We start from the raw sequence: 14,977 nt of genomic DNA, 5'->3' as shown, positions 1-14,977 counted from the left end.
GCCTTTATAGTGTACATGACAACCTATAGTGTTGTGGGTTTTCTATTCTGTTCTATTATTCTGTCTATTCAGGCACCATGATCTCACTGTTTTAATTATGTTTTTTCTTCTTTTTTTGTTATTAACATATAATGTATTATTTGTTTCAGGGGTACAGGTCTGTGATTCATCAGCCTTACACAATATATAAGGTAGGTCTATTCTACCCCCATTGCTCTCCATTCCCAGTGACTTCCTACATATATTTGACTATTCATTTAAGTGAACTTTATATTTCACTTAGCATAATCTCCTCCAGTCCCATCCATGTTGATGTAAAAGTTGGGTATTCATCCATTCTGATGGCTGAGTAATATTCCATTGTATATATGGCCCACATCTTCTTTATCCATTCATCTGTTGAAGGGCATCTCAGCTCTTTCTACAGTTTGGCTATTGTGGACATTGCTGCTATGAACATTGGGGTGCATATGGTCCTTCTTTTCACTACCTCTGTGTCTTTGGGGTAAATACCCAGTAGTGCAATTGCTGGGTCATAGGGTAGCTCTATTTTTAAATTTTTGAGGAACCTCCAGACTGTTTTCCAAAGTGGCTGTACCAACTTGCATTCCCACCAACAGTGTAAGAGCGTTCCCCTTTCTCCACAGCCTCTCCAACATTTGTTGTTTCTTTCCCTGTCCATTTTTGCCATTCTAACTGGAGTAAGGTGGTATCCCAATGTGGTTTTGATTTTAATTTCCCTGATGGCTAATGACGATGAACATCTTTTCATGTTTCTCTTAGCCATTTGTATGTCTTCTTCAGAGAAGTGTAGAAAAATGCTAAGTGAAATAAGTCAAGCAGAGAAAGTCAATTATCATATGGTTTCACTTATTTGTGGAACATAAGGAATAGCAGGGAGGACATTAGGAGAAGGAAGGGAAAAATGAGGGGGTTGGAATTGGAGGGAGAGATGAACCATGAGAGACTATGGACTCTGAGAAACAAACAGGGTTTTAGAGGGGAGGTGGAAGGGGGGATTGGTTAACCTGGTGATGGGTATTAAGGAGGGCATGTACTGCATGGAGCACTGTGTGTTAATCGAAAACAATGGATCGTGGATCACCACATCAAAAACTAATGATGTATGGTACAGTGACTAACATAACATAATAAAATTAAAAAATAAATAAATAAATGAACTGTATAATCAACTTCTCTATCCCCAAGGGAAAAAACTTGATAGCAGTTTATTGGAATTCTGTTAAATTTATAAATTAACTTAGAAAAAACTGACATCTTTATGATGCTTCCTCTTTCTATTCAAGTATATGGTAAAGCTTTTTTACATGTTCAAGTTAATTTTTGTGTCTTTCAGGACTACTTTTATAGTTTTTTTCATTACATGTTTTAGATACTTCTTAATTTTATGCCTAGATATTTTATTTTGTTTATAATAATTGGTATCTTCTCTTCTATTACAACTTCTAAATGGTTTATCTCTCTACATAATAAGGCTATTGTTTTGAATATTAACTTTATAACCTACTTTACTAAATTCTCTTATTAACTTGTATTAGTTTTCCCAGTGATGTTTTAGGCTTTCCAGATTAAAATAATATCATTTGAAATAGAGATCATTTTTCTTTTTTCAAATTTGCATACTTTTAATTATTTTCTCTTGTCTGGATAGAAAAGAAGAAAGATCTCAAATTAATAGTAATAGTTTCCACATTAGGAAACAAGAAAGAGAAGAGCAAATTAAATCCAAAGTAAGCACAAGAAAAGAAATAATAATTATATCAGAAATCAATGGAATTAAAAACAAGAAATCAATAGAGAAAATCAATGAAGCTAAAAGCTGGTTCTTTGAAAAAATCAATAAAATCAATAAACCTTTACAAAGACCAAGAAAGAAAGAGAGAATACAAATTACTAATGTCAGAAATGAAAAAGGAGACATAACTATAGATCCTATGGACATTAAAAGAATAAGAAAGGAATACTATGAACATGCTATGCACACAAATTTAATAACCCAAATGAAATGGACTAATTCTTTGAAAGACACAACTTGCCAAAACTCAAACAAGAAGAAATAGACAATCTGAATAGGCCTGTATCTATTAAAGATATTGAATTAATTATTAATAACCTCCTAAAACAAAAAACACTACCCAGATGGGCTCACTGGTGATATCTACCAAGCATTTAAGGAAGAAATTATACTAATTCTCTATAATTTTTTTCAGAGGATAAAAGTAGAGAGGAAATGGAGTAACAGGAATTCTCATTCATTGCTGGTGGGAATGCAAAATCGTACAGCCATTTTGGAAGATAATTTGGCAATTTCTCACAAAATTAAATATACTCTTACCATACTAGTGCTCACACCCTTTGGTATTTACCCAAAGGAGTTGAAAATTTATGTCCACACAAAAACCTGTACACAGATGTTTATAGCAGCTTTATTCATAATTGTCAAAACCTAGAAGCTACTAATATGCCCTTCAGTAAAAAATGGATAAATAAGCTGTGGAACATTCAGAAAATGGAATATTATTCAGTGTTAAAAAGAAATGCGCTATGAAGCCATGAGAAGATATGGAGAAACCATAAATGCATATTACTAAGTGAAAGAAGTCAATCTAAAAGGCTACACACTATAAAATTATATGACATTCCAGAAAAGACAAAACTATAGGGACAGTAGAAAGATCAGTGGTTGCCAGGAGTTGGGGATTAGGGGGAGAAATGAATAGGTGGAGCACAGATTTTTAGAACAGTGAAAATACTCTGTGTGATACTAGAATGAGGGATACATGTCATTATACATTTGTCCAAATACATGGAATGTACATCCCCAAGAGTGAAGCCTAAGGTAAACTATGGACTCTGGATGATTATGATGTAGCAATACAAGTTCATCAATTATAACAAATCTACCACTCTGGTGAGGGATGTTGATAATGAGAAAGGCTTAGCATATGTGGGGGCAGGAAGAATACGGGAAATCTCTGTATCTTCATCTCAATACTGTTGTGAACCTAAAACTGCTCTAAAAAAACAAAGTCTTAAAAAAAAGTCTTCAAAAATTTCTATGGAAATCCAAGGACCTTAAATAATGAAAAATATTTTAAAAAATCAAATTTGGAGGCTTTATACTATCTGATTTCAAGATTTATTTTAAAGCTACAGTAATCAAGACAGTGTAATATAGCATAAAGATAGATATATAGATTAACGGCACAAAATTATCCAGAAACTGACCCATACATATCTGATCTACAGATTGTTGACAAAAGCACTAACATAATTCAATGGCGAAATTATAATTCTTTCAATACATGGAGTATAGAAAAAAAAAGGTGAGCCTCAACCCCCACTTCTCACCATATACAATATAAGCTCAAAATGAGCATATCATAATAAATGGGTCTACCAACAAGAAGATCTAAAAATTTATGCCCCTAACTTGGGAGTAGCCATCTAAATAAACCAATTAATGACAAAATTAAAGAAACACATCGATAAGGATACAATAATAGTAGGGGACTTTAACACCCCACTGACAGCAATGGACAGATCATCAGAGCAGAAGGTAAACAAGGAAACAAGGGCTTTAGATGACACACTGGACCATATGGACTTCACAGATATATTTACAGCATTTCATCCTAAAGCAACCAAATGCACATTCTTCTTGAGTGCACATGGAACATTCTCCAGAATAGATCCCCATACTGGGTCACAAAGAAGGTCTCAACTGGTACAAAAAAGATTGAGATTATACCATACATATTTTCAGACCACAATGCCTTAAAACTTGAACTCAATCACAAGAGGAAATTTGGAAGGAGCACAAAAACATGGAGGTTAAAGAGCATCCTACTAAAGAATGAATGGGTCAACCAGGAAATTAAAGAAGAATTAAAAAGTACATGGAAACAAATGAAAATGTAAACAAGACAGTTCAAAACTTTGGGATGCAGCAAAGGTGGTCCTAAGAGGGAAGTATATAGCAATACAGGCCTTTCTCAAGAAACAAGAAATATCTCAAATACACAACCTAAACTTACACCTAAAGGAGTTATAAAAAAAAAAAGCAAATAAAGCCTAAATCCAGCAGGAGAAGAGAAATAATAAAGATTAGAGCAGAAATCAATGATAAAGAAATTTTAAAAAAGTAGAAACAGATCAAAAAAACTAGGAGCTAGTTCTTTGAAAGAACTAATAAGATTGATAAACCCCTAGCCAGACTTATCAATAAGAAAAGAGAAAGGATCCAAACAAACAAAATCATGAATGAAAGAGGAGAGATCACAACCAACACCAAAGAAATACAAACAATTATAAGAGAATAATATGAGTAATTATATGACAACAAATTAAGCAATCTGTAAGAAATGGATGCATTCCTAGAGACATATTAACTAGCTAATAGGATCCAACAGTACATTAAAAGGATTATTCACCACGACAAAGTGGGATTTGTTCCTGGGTTGCAAGGGTGGTTTAACATCCACAAATCAATAAATGTGATATAACACATTAATAAAAGAAAGGACAAGAACCATATGATACTCTCAGTAGATGCAGAAAAAGCATTTGACAAAGTAGATCATCCTTTCTTGATAAAAACTCTCTGCAGTGTAGGGATAGAAGGAATATACCTCAATATCATAAAAGCCATATATGTAACACCCCCAGAGAATATCATCCTCAATGGGGAAATACTGAGAGCTTTTCCCTAAGGTCAGAAACACGACAGGGGTGTCCACTCTCACCACTCTTGTTCAGCATAGTGCTGAAAGTCCTACTCAGCAACCAGACAACAAAAAATAAATAAATAAAAGGCATCCAAATTGGCAAAGAAGAAGTCAAACTCTCACTCTTTGCAGATGATATGATACTCTATGTGGAAAACCAGAAAGACTCTACACCAAAATGGATAGAATTCATACAGGAATTCAGCAAAGTGGCAGGATATAAAATCAATGCACAGAAGTCAGTTGCATTTCTATACACTAACAGTGAAGCAGCAGAAAGAGAAATCAAGGAACTGATCCCATATATAAACACACCAAAAGCCATAAGATACCTAGGAGTAAACTTACAAAGAGCCAAAGGATCTGTACTCTGAAAACTACAGAAGAGTTTTGAAAGAAATTGAGGAAGACACAAAGAAATGGGAAAACATTCCATACTCATGGGTTGGAAGAACAAATATTGTTAAAATGTCTATGCTATCCAAAACAATCTACACAATCAGTGGAATCCCTATCAAAATTCCATCAGCATTTTTCATAGAGCTGGAACAAACAATCCTAAAATTTGTAGGGAACCAGAAACAACCATTAATAGCCAAATTAATGTTGAAAAAGAAAACCAAAGCTGGAGGCATCACAGTTCCAGACCTCAAGCCATATTACGAAACTGTAATAATCAAGACAGTATGGTACTGGCACAAAAACAGACACATAGGTCAATGGAAAAGAGTAGAGAACCCAGAAATAGACCCTCAGCTCCATGGTCAACTAATCTTCAACAAAGCAGGAAAGAAGATCCAATGGAAAAAACACAGTCTCTTCAACACATGGTGTTAGAAAAATCGGACAGCCACATCCAGAAGAATGAAACTGGACCACTTTCTTACCACACACAAAAATAAACTCAAAATGGATGAAAGATCTAAATGTGAGACAGGAACCCATCAAAATCCTAGAGAAGAACACAAGCAGCAACCTCTTCAGCTGTGGCCATAGTAACTCCTTGCTAGACATGTCTTAGAGGCAAGGGAAACAAAGGCAAAAACGAACTATAACATAGTTATAGCTATGTTTGCATAATCAACAAAACTAAAAGACAACCTATGGAATGGGAGAAGATATTTGCAAATGACATTATTAGATAAAGGGCTAGTATCCAAAATCTACAAAGAACTTATCAAACTCAACACCCAAAAAAACAAAAAATCCAGTCAAGAAATTGTCAGAAAAGATGAATAGACATTTCTTCAAAGACATAGAAATGTCTAACAGACACATGTACGAATGCTCAACATCACTCAGCCTCAGGGAAATACAAATCAAAACCACAATGAACTATTACCTCATACCAGTCAGAATGGCTGTTTTGTTTCTTAAATTCCACATATGAGTGAAATCATATGGTATTTGTCTTTCTCTGAGTGACTTATTTCACTTAGCATAATACCCTCTAGTTCTATCCACATCATTGTTAATGGCAAGATTTCATTCCTTTTGATGGTTGAGTAATATTCCATCATATATATATGATAGAGGAGAAAATAATAATAATAAATGATAATAGACTTAAGGAACATAGGGACACCATCAAGCATAACATTCACATTATAGGAATCCCAGAAGGAGTAGAGAGAGAAAAGGGGGTAGAAAATTTATTTGAAGAAATAAAATCTGAGGGACACCTGGTGGTTCAGTCGGTTAAGTGGCTGCCTTCAGCTCAGGTCATGATCCCAGGGTCCTGTGATCGAGTACTGCATTGGGATCCTTGCTCAGTGGGAAGCCTGCTTCTCTGTCTGCTTGCTCTGCCTGCCGCTCCCCCTGCTTCTGCTCTCTCTCTCTCTCTCTGACAAATAAATAAATACAATCTTGAAAGAAAGAAAGAAAGAAAGAAAGAAAGAAAGAAAGAAAGAAAGAAAGAAAGAAAGAAAGAAAGAAAGAAAGAAAAGCTGAAAACTTCCTGAATCTGGAGAAGGAAATAGAAATCCAAATCCAACAGGCACAGAGAGCCCCCAACAAAATCAACCCAAGGAGGTCTACACCAAGATATAGGTAATTAAAATGATAAAAAGTTGTGATAAAAGGAGAATTTTAAAAGCACCAAGAAAAAAGAAAATAGTTACATACAAAGGAAACCTCATAAGGTTGTCAGTGGGTTTTTCAGCAGAAACTTTGTAGGCCAAAAGAGAGGGGCATGATATATTCAAACTGCTACACAGAAAAAACACTGGGCAAAGAATGCTCTATCCAGCAAGGATACCATTCAGAATAGAAGGAGAGATAAACAGGTTCCAAGACAAACAAAAGCTAAAATAATTCAGAATACACATTCTTTTCAAGTGCATATGGAACATTCTCCAGAACAGACCACACATTAGGCCACAAAACAAGTTTCATCAAATTCAAAAAGATCAAAGGCATACCATATATCTTTTCCAACCACTACGCTATGAAACTAGAAATCAACCATAAGAAAAAATCTGGGAAGAATACAAATACAAGGAGGTTAAAAAACATGCTACTAAACAATAAATGGGTCAACCAAGAAATCAAAGAGGAAATCAAAAAATATGTGGAGACAAATGAAAATGAAAACAAAATGGTCCAAAATCTTCGGAATGAAGCAAAAGTGGTCCTAAGAGGGACGTTATTAGCATTACAGGCCTACTTCAAGAAGCAAGAAAAATCTCAAATAACCTAAAGGAGATAGAAAAAGAAGAACAAACAAAACCCAAAGCCAGTAGAAGGAAGGAAATAATAAAGATTAAAGCATAAATAAACAAAATAGAAACTAAAAAAACAATAAAACAAACACATCAATGAAACCAGGAGTGGTCTTTGCAAAGATCAACAAAATTGATCAACTTTTAGCCAGATCCATCGAGAGAGAGAGAGAGAGAGAGAGAAAAGACTCAAACAAAATCAGAAATGAACAAGGAGAAATAACGACCAGCACCACAGAAATACAAAGGACTATAAGAGAATATTATGAAAAACTATATGCCAACAAATTGGACAACCTAGAAGAAATGGATATATGTCCTAGAAACATATAACCTCCCAAAACTGAATCAGGAAGAAATAGAAAATTTGATCAGACCAATTACCAGCAAAGAAATTTAATCAGTAATCCAAAAGCTTCCAACAAACAAAAGTCTAGGACCAGGCAGTTTCACAGGTGACTTCTACCAAACATACAAAGAAGAACTAATACCTGTTTTTCTCAAACTGTTCCAAAAAATAGAAGAGGGAAAAAAGCTTCCAAATTAATTTTATGAGGCCAGCATTACCCTGATACCAAAACCAACCAGATAAAGACATTACCAAAAAAGAGAAATACAGGCTAATATCTCTGATGAATATAGATGCAAAAATCCTCAACAAAATATTAGCAAACCGAATCCAACAATACACTAAAGAAAATCATTCACCATGGAGTGCCTGGGTGGCTCAGTGGGTTAAGCGTCTAACTTGTGATTTCAGCCCAGGTCATGATCTCAGGGTCCTGAGATCAAGCCCTATGTCAGGCTCCATGCTCAGCAGGGAGTCTGCTTGAGATTCTCTCCTCTCCCTCTCCCCCCTCCCTCTCTCTCTCTCTCAAATAAATAAATAAGTCTTTAAAAATAAATCATTCACCATGATTGAGTGAGATTTATTCTTGGGATGGAAGAAGGGCTCAATATTCACAAATCATTCAGCATGACATATCACATCAATAAGAGAAAGGGTAAGAACCATATGATCATTTCAATAGATGCAGAAAAAGCATTTGACAAAGTACAACATTAATTCATGAGAAAAACCCTCCACAAATCTAGATTTAGAAGGCATCCAAACTGGTAAGGAAGAAGTAAAACTTTCACTATTTGCAGATGACATGATACTATATATAGAAAACCCTAAAGACTCCACCCAAAAACTACTAGAATTGATAAATGTATTCAGTAAGGTCACAGGATACAAAATTAATATACAGAAATCCATTGTATTTCTCTATAGTTATGAGTCTGTTTCTTGGTTTTCCTCTCTCTTTTTTTCCCCAATGGTCATTTGTGTTGTTTCTTAAATTTCATATATGAGTGAAATTGTATGGTATTTGTCTTTCTCTGACTGACTTATTTGCTTAGCATAATACTCTCTAGCTCCATCTACATTGTTAACTATAGAGAACAAACAGATGGTTACCAGAGGGGAGGGGGAGGGGAGGATGGGTGCAATAGGGGAAGGGGATTAAGACTGCACTTATCATGATGAGCACTGAGTAATATATAGAATTGTTAAATCACTATAATGTATATCTGAAATTTATGTAACACTGTATGTTAACTATGTTGGAATTAAAATTAAAAAAAAGATTTTGGAGGCAAAAAAAAAGTGAGACTGCTAGCCACAGACTAAGATAAAATACTCAAAATAAAAAATAAGATCCAATATATGACAAAACTTTCATATCAAGAATATACAAGGAACATTTACAACTGAATAATAAGACTAACAACCAATAAAAATAAAGATACCTATTATATTGATTCCAAAATGATCCCACGACCAGCTATTAGCTTAGCAGGACTTCTGACTTGATATTGCCTAAAGGGCAATATATCCAATTTCAGGAGTATTGTTGGATTTATTTCATTCAACCTTTCATACACAGTGTGAAACAAGTTAAGAAACAGAGAGCAGGGACTTCTGCAAGTTTACAGATCAGGTTGTAAGAACTGTTTTGAGTCTGCTCCACTAGTAATACCTGTCCACTTAATGTCTACATATATGACAGTAAAGCAAGAACAGGGAAAGAAATAAAAGTATACTACATGAATCCACTTCCAAAAAAGTTGTAGAAATGTAAACACCAAATATTATTTTAACCAGTTTTGATAGAACTATTTTGAGAGTGATAAATTGAAAAGCAGCTCTTCTGGAAGCTAGGATGTTAGAAATTAAGAATTAAGTCAGAAATTATATCTTGTAAAAGTATACTGATTCACAGAACTGTACCAAGCCAAATTATGATATTCATTATAGACTCTCACAATTAACACCAGTTTATTCAGACTCCTATATATAAGACCACAAATAAACTGATGCAAAGGTAATTCCACATAGCCTCATGTATTCTAAAAAATAAAACCACTGATGTTCCATCAGCTCCTTAATTTACAAATTCTGACCAATCCCTGCTAAGACCACCCAAATTTTATAACCCCCCTTCATTAGCCCATTTTGAAACTCACCTTTGTTTTGCATCACGTAGGGTCTCCTTTGTTGCAGCAAATAGTAAACTTAACTTGATTTCAGGTGTGATCCTAATGGTCTCTGGCAGATATCGAAAGCAGAATGGGAAGACAAAACACAGTGTGTGGTGCTAGATCGTCATCCCCCATTGCTGGAAATGAATAGACAATGAATAAAATTTATAAATCAAGCAGCAACAATAAAAACATGTTATTTAGACATAACGAGATAGGTATCTAAAATAATCAGCTAAGGTAATTGAAAGTGGTTGCCTCAGGGAATGAGTTAGAACATGGTTATTTTGTTTAAAATACTGAAGAACTATTTAAATCTTTAAGCCATATGCATATATTCCTTTGATAATAATGAAATTAAATTGAAAATAATAACTTAGACAAATATTTTAGGACAAAATGAGAAACAAAGCTATTTCTATTTCTTGCTTTCCTGAATTTATTTTCACTCAACAGATATTTCTTGATTGCACCACTATGTACCAGACACAATTCTGGGTACTGGGGATATAGTAGAGAAAAAAACAAAAAGTCCCTGCTCTGAAAAAGCTCAGACAGAAGAGGAAACTGGGTCCCACCTATCCCTCAAAAGGTGAAACAGTTCTAGATCACATAGCTGGCAAATGGCTAAGCCAGGATTTGAAATAAGGCAATCTGATTCTAGACCCTACTGATTCTAATTTTAATTATAGGCAGATTGAGACAGGGACAGGAAATTTCTAAAATGAATCTTGAGCATCTTATAGTGCCAGAAAGTAAGAAAGTACTCAAAAAAAAAAAAAAAAAGAACTCCAATAAGGAGTATATGTCAAAAGGACATGGTAGCCAACTACAAGAGATCACAATGGCCAAGCTGTAACAATTTGAGCAACAAAAAATAAGGAAGTATTGGATTATAGCCCTTATAAACTAAATATCCATGAGTCCATACTTACATAGGTAAATGGTAAATACATTCATATGAACATGCATACATACATATATACATACATATGCGAGAATAGACAAATCTCTCATGGAGCATTCCATATAATTTATACAGCTACTCTACTCTCCAGGTGGGCGTGCATAATTCTCCCCTCCTTAAGTATGGGCTGTGCACAGTGACTTCTTTCCAAAGAGCACAGTATGGAAAGGGGGATAAAAAGAGTAAAGATAAGGGCGCCTGGGTGGCTCAGTCTGTTAAGCGACTGCCTTCGGCTCAGGTCATGATCCTGGAGTCCCGGGATTGAGTCCCACATCGGGCTTCCTGCTCGGCAGGGAGTCTGCTTCTCCCTCTGACCCTCCTCCCTCTCGTGCTCTCTATCTCTCATTCTCTCTCTCTCAAATAAATAAATAAAATCTTTAAAAAAAAAAGAGTAAAGATACAATGAAGAAACTGGACAAACACTACTTCAGCCAGGTGTCAAGATCAACATCAACAGTGATGTCATATTGATAGTATCTTTCTTTGATAGAATGTGATGAGATGGTACTTTATTTTTGTTATCTTCCTACCAAAAACTCCAGGCTAATCATGAGAAAAACATCAAAATATCCCAACTGAACAGCATTCTACAAAATATATAAGCAGTACTCATTAAAACTCTCAAGGTCATTAAAAACAAGGAAAATCTAAGAAACTTTCACAGTTAAGAGGAGCTTAAGGAGACACCACAACTAAATGTAATGTAGTGTTCTAGATGAGATTCTAAAACTGAGAAAGGGCATTAGGTAAAAACTAAGAAAATCTGAATAAAGTCTGAGCTTTAGTTATTAATAATATATCAATATTAGTTAATTAACTGTAACACACATACTATACAAATGCAAGATGTTAATAATAGGGGAAACTGGGTGGAGGGTACATGGGAACTCTCTGTACTATCTTTGCCATTTTTCTGAAAATCTAAAACTGTTTCATAAAATAAGGTTTATTTTTAAAATATTTGAACAAGTGAAAAATATGTGGACAGTTTGGCAATTTGGCAATTAGGGTCTGTTTTGTTCTTCAAAAATAACAACATAGACCCTAGCTGGCTAAGTCTCCTTATCATGTGCTTTATGAAACAAACTTTAAAAGCCAAGGTTATGAATTCCAAGTTGAATATTCTAGAAAAGTGTATTAAAATAACATATACCTAAATATCAAAAGTAGTTCTCTCTAGGGTGAGATCACAAGTGACCTTTTTGTTGTTTTCTGTGTTTTACAAATTATCTGCAATGAGCATGTATTACACATATAATTTCAGAAAGGAACATAATAATACTAAAAGAAAAGAAAGGTGCTTTTAGTAAAATTTGCAATTAAATAACTGCAGAGGGCACCTAAGAGGAAGGAAAAAGAACATTATTCTACAAATACTAGATACCTCACTGGGCTGGGCACTTAACATATATTATTTCATTTAGGTGTGTAAAATAAAGATGTCCTTGAATTGAATCACATTTGGAGAGTAATTTATGTTTATGAAGCCATTATAACTTTACAAAAAAATGCAAAGGTATGCTTTTTAGAATTCCGGTCACGTGTTTTTTTGCTCCTACACTGAAAGCACGATTAGTTACCCACCACCTAACATGTCATCTACATTTTTTCTTGTCACATATTTTTAATTGATCCACTTCTGAAGAAAAGCCAATATACCATGTCATGCCTATATACGAATCTCTTAAATTAATTTTATGCTTCATTGTGAAATAATTGATTTGCAATTCACAGGACATTAATTAACTCATAAGCCTTTAATAGTAAGTAAATAATGAAGTTTAGAAAATGATGGCATGTAATTGAGTCTAAAGGGACTCTTTTCCACACTTTTTGTTTTGCTTTTTAGATTATATCAAATAAAAATGGACAAAATTGTAATCACATTGATCACACATGTTAAGATCACAAATTTTATATATATATATGTCAATATTTTTACATAGGGCCCATTTTCTGGGAAAGCCTATCTCAAAAATCAAAACTGTAATCAATAATTAACATATACTGTTCTTGCAAGCGATTGCTGAAAGCGGATGCTCAGTAAATTTGTAAATTTGTAGATTTATAGATTTTTACATTGTTTTCTCTAAAGATTTCCAACTAACATAGAAAAACCTGTTTTTCCCCCCAACACATTTTTCTGGAGGTGACTGCTAAATTCCAGAGAGTGACAACACCGTAATTATTGAAAGCTGGCTTAGCATTTTATCTTATAGTCTGATTTAATCCCTACAATAACTTGTGGTATAGGTACTATTATCCCTAATTTACAGAAATCTGCATGAAGTCACACAGCAGTAAGTAGAAGAGCTATGTTTCAAACCTGTGTTATGTCTGATTCCAAAGCCTAGAGCCTTAACCACTCTGCTGTACTGTTTCTTAGCATTGGTGCCTCTATTTGAGACTGTTAGCTTCGGCTCCCCAACTTACTCAGCTCCCTCTGGGAAGTTGATCTTACCCTAGTTCTATGCCATCTTGCCCAAACCACCTTCATCCTTCACCTAGACTACTGCAGGAGCCTCCTCTGTATGGACCTATGGTTTTCCTCATCCTTTCTTTGCGTCTCTTTCCTCCATCCCCACCCAGCCTCAATCCATTCTCCACACTGTAACCACAATGATTTTTCTCAAAGCATGAGGCCTACAAGCCATTATATGTTTGCTGTGTGAATTTCCACCTTTACCTTGCACAATCCTGTCCCTCACTCTCAGTGCTCCTGCCACTCTAGTCTTCTTTACATATGAATATGTACCATAGTCCCTCCTGCAACAGGACCATTGTATATGCTGTTCCCTCTCCCTGGATCACTCTTTGCCTACTTAACTCACCTCTCACATAACAACTCACAATAATACCATCAGGAAGCCTTCCTTGACTCTATACCAGGACATAATCCCTCCTATTATACACTCCAGCAACATGAATCTCTGTTCCGTTACGTGCTATCATTACAATGTTATGTTTTTGTGATTACTTGATTAATGTCTGATCTAAGCCTCTATGCCTTACTATGCACCAGATTGTAAGCTCAGTGAAGACAAAGACTCTGTTTGCTTTTGCTCCCTATGTTATGATTTTGCACATAGTAAGCTTCCAACAAATGCCTATAGATGAATTACTATTCCCATTCTCTTCCACCATCATCATCTAGATAGGGACTGCTATCCTTCTCCAATATGAAGAATGTTCTCTGCTCCTCCACAAAGTCAAAGGCAAGAGTAAAACTAGAGCAAAGAGGGGAGAGAAATGTAAATGGTAGTGGCTGCAGAATAAACCTACTGTGATCCATGGACAAGAATTTCAACAGCTACTTTAAATTCTAGGTATTCATTTCAAATGTATATTTCCAGCCTTCAATTATCCCGTGAACTACAAATTTATATATATATATATTTTTTTTAACATCTCCACTGGAATTTCTAAGAGGCATTTCAAATTTCACGTGCCCCAAACTGAATTATTTTGATTTTTCCTCTAAATTCATTCCTCCCTAGTTTTCCCCACCTCAGTAAATGGCATCACCTTATATCTAATGCTCAGGCCAGAAACCTAAGAATCATGCCTGATTTTCCTCTTTCTCACACCTTACATCTAAATTCAAATTTGTCCCCAGTTCAAAACTCTCCAATGGCTCCTATCGTACTTGGAATAAAATCCAAAATCTTTATTTGACCTTAAGACTTCATAATGTTGCCCCTCCTCACCTCTTTGATCTCATTTTCTCCATTGTTTCCTTCCTCATAGTAGTTCAGCATCACTGGCTTCTTTGCCAATGCTCCTGGAAGATGCACATGACCACCTCAGAGTCTTTGTACTTGCTTCCCTGTGCCTAAGAGAGTCTTACCTCAGATATTTGCTCAGCTCACACTCCCTCACTGCCTTCAGGGCACTGTTCACATGTTTCCTTATGGAGAGGTCTTCCCTCATCACCATAGCTACATAACCCTCAGAGCTTAGGGCTCTGTATCTCTTTCCCTTTTTCAAATAGTACTTATCACTACTGTATTAAATCA

At 35.1% G+C, this 14,977-nt stretch overlaps 1 long non-coding RNA gene across 1 annotated transcript in view; it reads right to left on the bottom strand.

Moving 5' to 3' along the window:
- Positions 1-14,977, bottom strand: part of LOC113918940 — a 278,736-nt gene that overhangs the window by 203,297 nt on the left and 60,462 nt on the right. Inside the window, exon 3 of the long non-coding RNA XR_003518731.2 lies at positions 9,980-10,131. This is a non-coding gene — a long non-coding RNA (uncharacterized LOC113918940). The remainder of the gene's footprint in view (positions 1-9,979; positions 10,132-14,977) is intronic.

Source organism: Zalophus californianus, chromosome 1 (genome assembly GCF_009762305.2).
Source record: "Zalophus californianus isolate mZalCal1 chromosome 1, mZalCal1.pri.v2, whole genome shotgun sequence".
Taxonomy (NCBI): domain Eukaryota; kingdom Metazoa; phylum Chordata; class Mammalia; order Carnivora; family Otariidae; genus Zalophus; species Zalophus californianus.
The sequence above is the reverse complement of the archived record's forward strand: the minus strand, read 5'-3'. Positions and strand labels throughout refer to the sequence as shown.